This window comes from Callithrix jacchus, chromosome 2 (assembly GCF_049354715.1).
Source record: "Callithrix jacchus isolate 240 chromosome 2, calJac240_pri, whole genome shotgun sequence".
Lineage (NCBI taxonomy): Eukaryota > Metazoa > Chordata > Mammalia > Primates > Cebidae > Callithrix > Callithrix jacchus.
The window spans coordinates 139,376,577-139,388,035 of NC_133503.1; the positions used below are offsets into that span (position 1 = coordinate 139,376,577).

An 11,459-nucleotide genomic window follows, 5' to 3' on the forward strand; every position below is an offset into this window, starting at 1 on the left:
GTATTGGTTGCCTGATCTCTGGAATAAGAGCCCTGTGATAGTTTTTAAGCTATTGTCTCTCAGCTTCAACCCACCCCTACCTCTTCCACCTCCCACACACACACTTTTATGTTCTGCTTTGTGATGCCAGGGCTGGGGCTCTGCAAGCCACATTTCTGCTTTGCCAGCTGGCTCTCCATTCAGCTCTTCCAATATGGGAAACTTGAGGAATAAGAAGGCGTGTGCTTCGTGTTCCTGTCGCGGCACCTCAGGCTCATTGCTCCCCTCGGCATTCGCAGTGTGCTGCAGTCACAGTGTGCATTCAGTTTGCAGGATTTCCAGCACCGGCAGGACAAATCTCACCGTGGTCCTCTGAAACACGGGCACAACAGACCAGGACCTCTTCCTCAGAGTTCTGGGTCACAGCCCCAGGGAATGCCGCCTTTGAGCTCAGGGTCGTCAACATAAGCTGAGTAGTGGCCCCGCCAGAGGTCTGAGATTCAGCTCCTACTGCAAGCTTTACATATCAGTAATTTCAACTTCTCCCCTTGTTCCCTGAGCTGTGGCTGAGATATCTTAGTGTTCTCTCCAGTTTTTTAATAACTACTTAATAATTCTTTACATTAAGTTTGTCTGTTAAAATAGCATGTGTGATATCTCTTGACTGAGATATTATAGGTAAAGCCTGGTGAAAACCTCGAAATTGCCCCCCTCTGCCCTAACAAGAAAATGAGAAGCAATGCTTCAACACAGGAAGAATGGCAGAGATTGGGGCTATCCTCAAAGACGTAAAGGAGGGTAGGATGGTGGTCCCATCGTATCCCCATTTAGCGCACCAGTGTGTGTTCTAGAAAAAGCCAGTTGGGTCATGCATTTTACGGTGGACTATCATGACCAAGTATTAACCCCAACCACAACTGCCGTTCCAGATTCAGTATTTTTACTACAACAGATCAACACGGTCTCTTGTACTTGGTATAAGACTACTGAATTGGAAAATGCATGCTCTTCAACCCCTACTAGAAAGGAGCATCAAAAGCAATTTGCTGTCACTTAGAATAGACAAATACATACATTCACTGCCATGCCCTCATGGCTAGGTTACAACAAAGGTTAACAGGATCAAGATCATCAGGATATTCTGCAGGCAATCTCAAGGTTTCACTGTGCTGGCAACATCATTTAATCGGGCCTGGGGGACAGGAAGTGGTAAGTATTCTGGTCATATACATCGGGATCAGAGAGTGGAAGAGGAAGTTTACACACACGCAAGGGCTTTGCTGTGGTCAGTAAAGCTTTCAGGGGCCCCGTCGTTTGGGAAAAGCCAGGTCAGTGCTCCAAGAGGAAAACAAATCGGTGCACTTTGTACCTCCTACCACTAAGAAAGTGGTATGATGCCCAGGGGACCTCTTCAAATTTTGGAGACCACACCCACCGCACTTGTGAATACTGCTCCAACTCTTCTGGTAGTCAGTCAAAGGCTTCTAGTTTTGTTTGAGTGGGTGTTATGGGCCAAATGCATCCCTCCAAAATGTAGCTGTCAAAACCCTAACTTCCGGTACCTCAGAATGTGACTATATTTGGAGATAGGCCCTTTAAGAGATTAATTAGTTAAAATAAGGAAGTTAGAATGGGTTCAATCCAATCTGACTAATGTTCTCACAAGAAGAGGAAATGTGGACACATAAGGAAGTGCCAAGAAGCTCACATACAATTGCACAGAAAAAAAAAAAATCCATCCTAATCTGAGACTTAGACCTCTCAGAGACAGAGAAAAGGCCCTGCAAGAGAAAAGGCCCAGCCATCTGCAAGCCAGGGAGAAGCCTCCAAAGAGACCAGACCTGCCGACACCTGGATCTCAGACTTCTAGCCTTCAGAACTGTACAAGATTTTGTTGTTCAAGCCACCCAATGTGTTGTATTTTGTTACGGCAGCCAAAGAAAACTAATACAGTAGCCGCGGAGCAAGTGAGGGCGCTGGAACTGGTCCAGGTTGTGGCACAAGCAACTCTAGTGTTTAGGCTCTGCAACCCAGAAGATTCCATGCTGCTAGGCTCTCTAGGACCTTTGACAAGCCTCAACGGGAGAACCACAATGCAGAGCCCCAGAGGTCTAGATCAAGTCCATGCCACCCACAGAGACAGCTCTTCATTCAGAAAGCAGCTCCCAGGTGCCGCTGTGGCCATGAAGTAACTGAGTACCTGAGCATGGGACATCAACTGACTGTACAAACAGCACTGCCTTTTATGACATGGATAATATCAGACCCGCCAGGACATCGGATTGCACAGAAAAAGAAATATTCATCCTAATCTGGCACTTAGACCTCTCAGAGACAAAGGTCTGAGTTATTCCATAAGGTGAGCAATCTAAACCAGCGGAAATGCTGGCCAAGGGAGAGGAGGGTCTACAAAAGGTAGAATAGAAGAGAGAGCTGATCAATGAACATCATGGGAAAGACTGTGGCAGTAGACAGTGAGATCCTGGCCCACTAATGCCAAAAAAAAGTTGTATTTGTGACCTTGAAAAAGCAGTGATGGGATAGAGTAAACCTAACACAGGGCACAGGTGGATCTGAGTGGCACAAGGTCTTAACTGCTGTTGACACTGTCGGTGCCCTGCCCAGATTCCCTCACCCTTAACACTTCAGAGCACAGCAACCTTCTACTTGTCAGCACCTAGGTTCATTTGCCTGGGGGTTTCCTCTGACCTACAGAGCAACTCTGATCCTGTGCACAGCAGGCCAGATGTGGCTGGGAAATTATACCATGGCCTCAGGAGCAGCCTTTGATTAATAACTGATGGGAACTAGCATATAAATATCCCAGGTCCCTCAATTCTTAGGTGAGATAACTCCAAGGCCCATGTTTTAGACGACCACTCAATGTTCCTCAGAGAAATTAAACTCTGTTACCGTAGTAGTAACTCTTTTCGTAAGAACCTTTATTTGCTACCCTCTCCCGCTGGTCGTTTCTTCCCTACCACACCTTTTGGGATCCTTCCTCCATTTTCCACCCCCCAAAAATAGGGATTGGCTTTACTGCCTCAATGTCTGCTGCTGGGAAAACCCAAACCAAGGTAAGACACTACTCCTATAAAAATACAGACAGTCTCTCTCTCTTTCTCTCTCCCAAGTCTCACTCCCATCATCCAGACTGGAGTCCAGTGATGTGATCTCAGCTCACTGCAACCCAGGCTTAGGTGATTCTCCCACCTCAGCCCCCAAGTAGCTGGGACTACAGGCATGCACCACCACACCCAGCTAATTTTTTGTATTTTAGTAGAGATGGGGTCTCCCATGCTGGGAGACCTTAACCTTGCCCAGGCTGGTCTCAAACTCCTGGGCTCAAGGGATCCATCAACCTTGGCCTCCCAAAGTGCTGGGATTACAGGTGTAAGCCTCCGAGCCAGGCCCAAAATATAAAAAATCTCTAATCAACAACACACTCCTAATTCCTCCCCACTGTTGTCTGGGATCACTCCCTCTTATACATGCAGAAAAGTAAAGTAATGGGCTGCAGAAGTTATGGGAAGTGAGTACTTTGGCCACTTAATGGGTCAACACCTGCAAGATAAGGCAGCTATGCTATATTCTGATGGACAAAAGCCTTGAGTCTCTGCCTAAGGGAGAACAGAGAAGGTCTAAACTCTACATTTTTCACGTGTCACTCTCATGTGACCTAAAACCTGGCTGCATTTCTTAAATCTACTCCATTTGTCTCATATGATGAACAGAGATTCCTCCAAAAATCTGGCATGTGTCATCCATTTTTATTCTTTTAAAGGCATCATTTCCATATTTTCTCTGTCTTCATTTTCTGTGCTATTGTAGCTATTTTAATGAAAGATATTTAATGAATGAGATTGCATGGTGGAGGATGCTGGTCATATGATATTTTAATCTGAACACTGCAGTATTCTATCTCATGAAGTGGTGAAATGATAAGATGAAAGATGGAGTTCCAAAGGTTCATGAAGACCTTCCTCCTAGAATAAGGCATTATTTCCAAATAGAGCCACAGTAGAGATGTACTGTCAACAAGAATAAGCTACATTGTGTAAAGCACTGAAAATTCAAGTCCTCATTAGCATGGTTCCTCAATGATTCCTAAGAAAACAATTCATGAGCTTGGAGAGACATAGAAAAAGAGATAAAAATAGAATGAGCACACAGAGAGAGAGAGAAGAAAAAGAGAATGGTAGGGCTACATTTCAAAGAGGATGCAAGTCATAATTATTTCCCTAGAGACCTAATAAACTGGTCATTCAATAATGCTTGGAATACTTTGAGAAGAATTAAGAAACAATTTCATTTTATAGTCAGCATTCCCAACTATTTCATTCTGCAAGTGACATTTTAATGGCCAAACAATTACAATGCTGCAATAAATTCTGGAAGCACAGGGGTTATTTTCCTTTTGGGCTTGGTCATGATTTGAGTGATTTTTCATTGGTTAAGTTCCATTATTACCCGGATGACACCTCTTGTAATAGTAACCTTGCTTTGCTCCCCATCTTGTCTTATTTATCTTTCCTGACCAGCTGCCATTCACACTCCGACCCTGTGATAGTAGCTAGTCTGCCCTGACCTTTGCAGCTGGGAAACCGGAAGGGGCTAATGAGCTCCCAGTTCACACCTATCCTAATGAGCTATCTTTAACAGCTGTAGGCAACAGTCAGTTCTTTGTGATCTTTCTATTATAAAAATTGAGAGAAAGTTAATCTAAACTGGAAGGGGAAAAAAGTGCACTTTTGAAAATCCAAGGAGCTTCTCACTCAAATTGAAATCTTATTTTAACACTTCCAAAGTCTCCCACTGTGACTCCCAATACTTACTCTGGGGCTGATGATGTTGGTTTAAAGATTCAGGCACATAGTCAGCGTGCTGTACCTAAAACGTGCTAGGAAGTGAGGATCATGAGACCGTATGAGCCATGGCTAGCAAATAAGATGCATTACACATTTTAATATAAAATATTTTAGTCACCCAGATACCTGATTTCCCTGAATCCTCCATTTAATACTCTCTAGGGATACACTTGAAATCACATCTTCTTATTCAGTAACAAAAATCCCATAAAACAGTGTTTATTTGACTTTAGTGAGCATTAAGATTAGATAGAGAGGGAATCTCAAGCCCAGCCTGAGATTCTTGTTCTGATGGTCGGGGTCAGACCTAAGAATCTGCATTTTAAATAAATATGGACCAAGTTTATCCTGAATTCTGGCTTTAAAAGTTTCAGTGAGAGGATCAGGAAAAGTAACTAATGGGCACTAGGCTTAATAACTGGGTGATGAAATAATCGGTACAACAGACCTCCATGACACGTTTACCTATGTAACAAACCTGTGCTTGTACCCCTGAACTTAGAATAAAAGTTTATATATACATATATATATATAAAAGCCAGATTTTTTAAATTGATACATAAGACTTATGCATGTTTATGGGATACATGTGAAATTTTGTTACATGCATAGAATTGCAATGATCAAGTCAGGGTATTTAAGGTATCCATTACCACACTATTAGTTATTTATATGTGTTGGGAACATTTTGAGTCTTCTTTTCTAGCTATTTTGAAATATATAATGCATTGTTGTTAACTATGGTCACCCTACTCTGCTATTGAACATTTGAACGTGTTCCTTCTATCTCTCTATCTATCTATCTGTACGTTTGTACCTCTGAACCAACTTCTCTTCATCTCCCCACCACATACACATCCTCTTCCCACACAAGCCAGATTTTGACTGTAGAATTTTTCCAGGCAGTTGGATATTCGGAGTGGTGAAGTGGAAGGCACTTTAGACTCAGAATAATGGACTCGTGTTTATGTCTGGTATCCCTACTATAGAATGCACTGATTTATATATAGTCTTATTTGGTGAATGATAAAGAAACATAACAATTTTGAAAAGTTCCAATGTCTAAAAGTTGAAACTGAGAACTGTGATAAGACCTAAAGCTTCATCATGATTTAATATAACATTATATAAAGGTCACAGAAATGCAAATGGAGCATCTGAGATGAATGAGACAGGTTAATCCAGCCCATATGCCTATGGCTGTTGAAGCTTTGATCACATTTTTCAACTGGCCCTTTTATATCCAAACTGCTTTCAATGTAAAAATTATCCCAAGGACTAAAAAGGCCAACTAACTCATTGAGCACCTAATTTGCCTAGCACTGTTCTAGTTATTACCGGAAAGTCAAAAGCAGAGGAAGATACTGTTCCTGTCCTCAAGAAAGTAGAAAAGATTACATCATCCCCATGAAATCCGGAAAGAACACTGAAATGCTGAATTGGCTCCCGATGTTAAGAAGAAAGAGATCCATGCAGGTTGCAGTGTCTGGAGAAGGCTTTATAGCAGGAGGTTGGAGTTACACTGGAATTTGACTCGGATATATTTGAATTGAATTGGGAAAAAGAAGAAAGAGCAGAATATTACGTGAATTATGGCAGATCTGGAATGAACACACATGTCAGAAGTCTAAGCTGAAAGCGTCAGATTCCACTAGCTTCCTGGGTGTCTACATGTCTCAGGTCTCACTTAGCTTTACAAGTGAAGATGTAATTGGAGGCGGAAAATGTACCAAAATTACAACCTACAGAGTGAATTTTGGAGAGAAAAACAAGTAGACGGTGGGGATGACGACTGAACTGGGATAGCCCCGAGTTCCATGCCTGGATCTGCTGTTGCCTGCTGCGCCACATTGAATCATACATTTAAGTTTTCTGTGCCGTGGCCTCCCTTCTCCTTCTCCTTCAAGATGGGGCCAATATTGCTTACTTCATAAGGAGTTCTGAGTACATGATAGAGGCACCTGCAAATAGCTGAGAACTAACCCATGAAAAGGAAGTTTGAGAATTTACAAAAGCAAATTTACAAAAGTAAACACTGAGAGTAACATGTCAACAGAGGGAACTGCTCCCTAGCCTGTGCAGAGCTGCCGGAGCTGCAGAGCCTGAGGCAGCCTACAGGCTGGGATTAGAGGAGGAAACCAAGGGCCCCACTCCCTGGAATGAACTACCTGAGAGGGACCAAGCCCCAGGTGTGAGCAGGAGAGCACAAAAACAATACAAATGCATTCTTCCTGACCTTTCCTTCCTGAACATCAATCTTGGGAGAGATAGAGTGACCCAACCCAACTAGCAGTGTGGACAATGAGAGAAGACCTGTCTCGCCCCCTGAATAAAGTCCCAACAGAAAGAACTGGGAGAATAGCCAGGCTCTCCAAGAAGGGGAGAGGGTTAAGTCCACATGAGTGGGAGTGGAGTAGAGCTTTCTGCACCTCAGCACAGAGGAAACAGTGTGGGGTCTGAACCACGCCTTAAGATAAATACGGCCTGGTGACTGACCGATCAGATTGACAGCTAAGGAGGCTCATCTAAAGGAAGACTGGGCTGGGTGTAGTGGCTCACACTTGTAATCCCAGCACTTTGAGAGGCGGATGTGGAAAGATTACTTGAGGTCAGGAGTTTGAGACCAGCCTGCCCAACACAGTGAGACCCTGTCTCTGCAAATTAAAAAATTAGCCAGATATGGTGGCACCACCTGTAGTCCCAGGTGCTTGGGAGGCTGAGGCAGGAGAATCACTTGAGCTCAGTAGATTAAGGTTGCAGTGAGCTATGATCAGGTCTGAGTGACAGAGTGAGACCCTGTCAAGGAAGGAAAGAAGGAAGGAAGGGAGGGAGGGAAGGAGGGAGAGAGAGAGGGAGAAAGAGAGAAAGAACCAAAGGAAGGGAGGGAACGAACCAAAGGAAGGAAGGAAGGAAGGAGAGAAGGGAGAAAGAGAGAGAAAGAAAAGGAGAAAGAAAGACTGATCTCAGAAGCATTCTCTCCAACACTCCCTTGAGGAAAGAGAGGAGACAAAAGTCCATTCCTCTATGGGCTAAGGTCAATATGCAAGCAACCGGGAAGGACGAAGAGAGAATGGAAGATTTTCCTTCTAACGAAAGAGGGTGATTTTTTTAAATGTCAGCTTGTGATTCCCTTGATTATGACAAGTTTCTTCTATTCAAACCTCAACAGGGCTCCAGTACTCATTGCCACGGCCATGTGACATCACTCACCTTTGCCATCATGGCAGCAGCCTGGGTAGTGGGAGGCTGATCATCTGGAGGCCTCTGGCACTGACTCCATCAGCAACCAAGGGCTGAACACTGGGGTGTCCAAGGGAAGCAGAAGAGACTGGTTTTCAGGTCTTTCCATCTCTGCCTCTAGCTAGCACTTAGCATATGGATGTATATTAGGTCATCAGTGAACATAATCTGAATAAACGTAAGACCAAGGAAAGGGAATTATTTCTCTCTCTGCAAAGTAGATTGCTACAGAATGAAGGCTGTGTCATCTGCAGGCACATGGAATATTTTCTCACAGAATTGCCGTCCGTGTAGCTGACAGTGGGGCCTATAGTTAAAACAACGTGGGAATGGCACCTTCTTGTGACCCTACCTCACGCAGTGGATAAGAGGTGTGTCTCTTATCCACTGTGCCAACTGTATATTCATGAGTCTGGGAGTGGTGGCAAGAATAGAATCCCAACCCTAAATCCCACCCATTAGTTGAAGCCTTCTCCAACTAATCTAGAGTTCAGTGAACTTTGAACTCCTAATTGACACCTGTCCTGTTCACTTAGTTCCACTTTACTTATGACCTAATTGGTATTCATAGCTTCTATTCATATTTGTTTTTCATATTCCAATATTTCCTCTCTCCAACTCTCTATAGTTAATAGTTCTTGGTATCTTTTATAATGCATAATACATGACAAGCATTTAACATATATTGATTAAATGATAACAATGCAGCCTTCATTGAGTGCCTATTAAATGCCAGGCCCCATAAAAATATATTTATTATATTATTTCTCAAAACAAGATGAGTGCTATGATCCCCACTTTACAGATAAGGAAACTGGGAGTGAAAGAAGAAACGTATCTGAAATCATACAATCAGTGGGGGTGAAGCTAAGATTTGGCCCCACTCCAGTCTAACTCTGGAGCTCATACTCCCTGCCACTCTGCCATGAGTGGATGAAAGGAAGGATTTCTTCCTTAAGATATTCTTACACAGCTTTCTCCAAGTACAAGGCTGAAGTCAGTTCTTCCAGCTCCATAAGTCACGAAGAGATGCCCACAAATATGTGACTGGGAGCCCACAGAGGAGCAATTACTGATGTATCCTCTGGGCTTATTTTTTAACATAAATGTAATCCAGCACCCAGATCGCTCACAAATCAGCCTGAGCCACAGTAACCCACAGGAGCGTGGCTTCTCATTTCCCAACCTAGCAGTCAAGGAAAACTATTTTTAAAGTCCCAAATCTTTATAATCAACTGAACTATTACCTGACACAAACTGTGAAGCAAAGTATTGTTAGAAAAAAGAAACAAAAAATATATACCTTATGCTGTTGGCTTAAAGGATGCTTCTGAGTTCAAAAGAGCTATGGTTTCATCTCCCTTCCACATCTAATTTTAGCTGTTTCCTGCCCTTTGATTTACTTGGCCAGCAGCTCCCAGAGTTAATTGGCTGGGAGGCTGAGATGCCAGAGACTGAAGCAGCTGTCGCCGACAGCTCTTCTGCTGGGGCAAGCACACAGTCTTAGGATCAGTGCCTCCAGTGGGCAGGTAGGTCCAGCTCAGGGCTTTTTTTCCACAAAGGTCATAAAGGCCAGGTGGGGAATGGCAGTGTCCGGTGGAGGGAGGGAGCTGCCACACTGCCCAATCACTCACATGGCAGCAGCAGGGAGATCAACGGCACCCTTGGCCACCGAGGTGTGCCTCTGTGACAAACAGTAAGGCAGGGGGTTTGAGGACTGAATTCAGCCTCTTTTTCACTGTGGAGGCCATTATCTTGGTGAAGTGAGAACCTGCTTCTACACTAAAATGAACATTTGTACAGGGGCTCATTTTTGCCACATACTCACCTTGTTTAAAATGAACCAGGCCCTAAGCTGTGTGTAATAATCAGCAGTTCACAGGAAATTCACAAAGGGAGTCTCAGCAAAATCAAATTAGCTCAGCATATGCAATACATAAGGCTAGAAACATCTATGCGGATACATCACGGTCTAAAAATAAAGCTATTTCTTTTTGAACAAGCTAATGGGGTGAATTATTTTGGTTTTCTGAGTAATTATCTTTTAAAGAGCAAAATTTTTATCTGTATGCTAGAATATAATGGACTTAACCAGTGTGGGCCTGATGATTCACTCATCCAGGCCAGGCAGATAGAAGACCAGAGAATGAAGCTCACAATTTTACTTTATAGGAATCAAGTTCTGATTTACAGAACAGTTCAATTGTGATTTCATCACAAAGCAAAATCTAATTAAAGAACTCTTATTATCTATTTGCATGCATAGAGTTGAGCTCAGTGTTTTGTCTTTGGATGTAGCTTTTGGCAGGGCTCATGCCATTACAGCACCTTTCATTTTAGAATTCAACAAGGTGACTCAACTTTTCATTAATTATGGGACTGTTGCTATTTATCATGATAGGGAGCCAGTATCAAAACCTTCGTTTTTCAAATAAGAAACCGAAAACACAATCAAGTTCAAAGACATGGCCAAAGTTACCTACAAAGAATTGCTCTCTGGAAACACTAGTCTCTTAGTTTCTCAAACTCCTCTATGTCTGGAATGTTCTTTGCACCCTCCCTCCCCACCTCCTATCCCCAAGCACCTTTTTACCTGGTTAACTCATTCATTCTTCAGTTCTCAATGTAAACAACCCTTTCCTTATTATATGCTTCATATAGCTGTGTACCTATTTTTTATAGCACTTACCATAATTTGAAACAATATGTTTATTTTTGTTTATTCAATGAACATCCATCTCCCCGACTGACTATAAACTCTACCAGGGCTGGGACTGGATCAGTTCTTTTCCATCACTGCATCTCAAATGTCCAGCACAGCACCTGGTTCATAATAGGCTTACACTGAGTATGCGTTGAATGAGTGAATGGATTTGTTTTCTGCACAGCATACAATTTTGCATGGCAGACCTACATATTTAAAGGCTATTGTAGTACTAACCAAAAAGTTATGCACGGTTTTCTGACCTTGATGCAGAAGTGAAAATAATGATTTCAAAGATAAAAGCCAGTGTTGCCTCTCTCATCCACGCCTGCTTACTGCTTGCCACCTTGTCACCACCGCCGTGAAAGAATCCTTTGTTAATGGGAAAAGATCACTCTTTCTCCCAACATTTGCACATGATGTTTATACACATCTAATAGCACTGTTGATATCAAGCCATAAAAATTAATTGGCTAAGTTTCCAGCTCTTCAGTGATATCTACACTCATAATCTTTACTCACAGAGCATCTGAGCTAAACCAAGATGTGCCAGAATCCCCTAGGTGGCTTTTCAAATAAGAAAGCATCTCCAAGATTGCATTGTGCCTCAAAAATATTGAGTGTGCCCTCACATTGCAGTTTTCAATTACTTCAACATCCAAAGATCT

General features: G+C 42.8%; 1 long non-coding RNA gene across 1 annotated transcript in view; it reads right to left on the bottom strand.

Moving 5' to 3' along the window:
* The window catches only part of LOC118148881 (uncharacterized), a 112,865-nt gene extending 103,406 nt beyond the window's left edge, over window positions 1–9,459 (bottom strand). The window contains exon 1 of the long non-coding RNA XR_004735926.3: window positions 9,391–9,459. This is a non-coding gene — a long non-coding RNA (uncharacterized LOC118148881). The remainder of the gene's footprint in view (window positions 1–9,390) is intronic.
* Window positions 9,460–11,459: the final 2,000 nt, after the last annotated feature.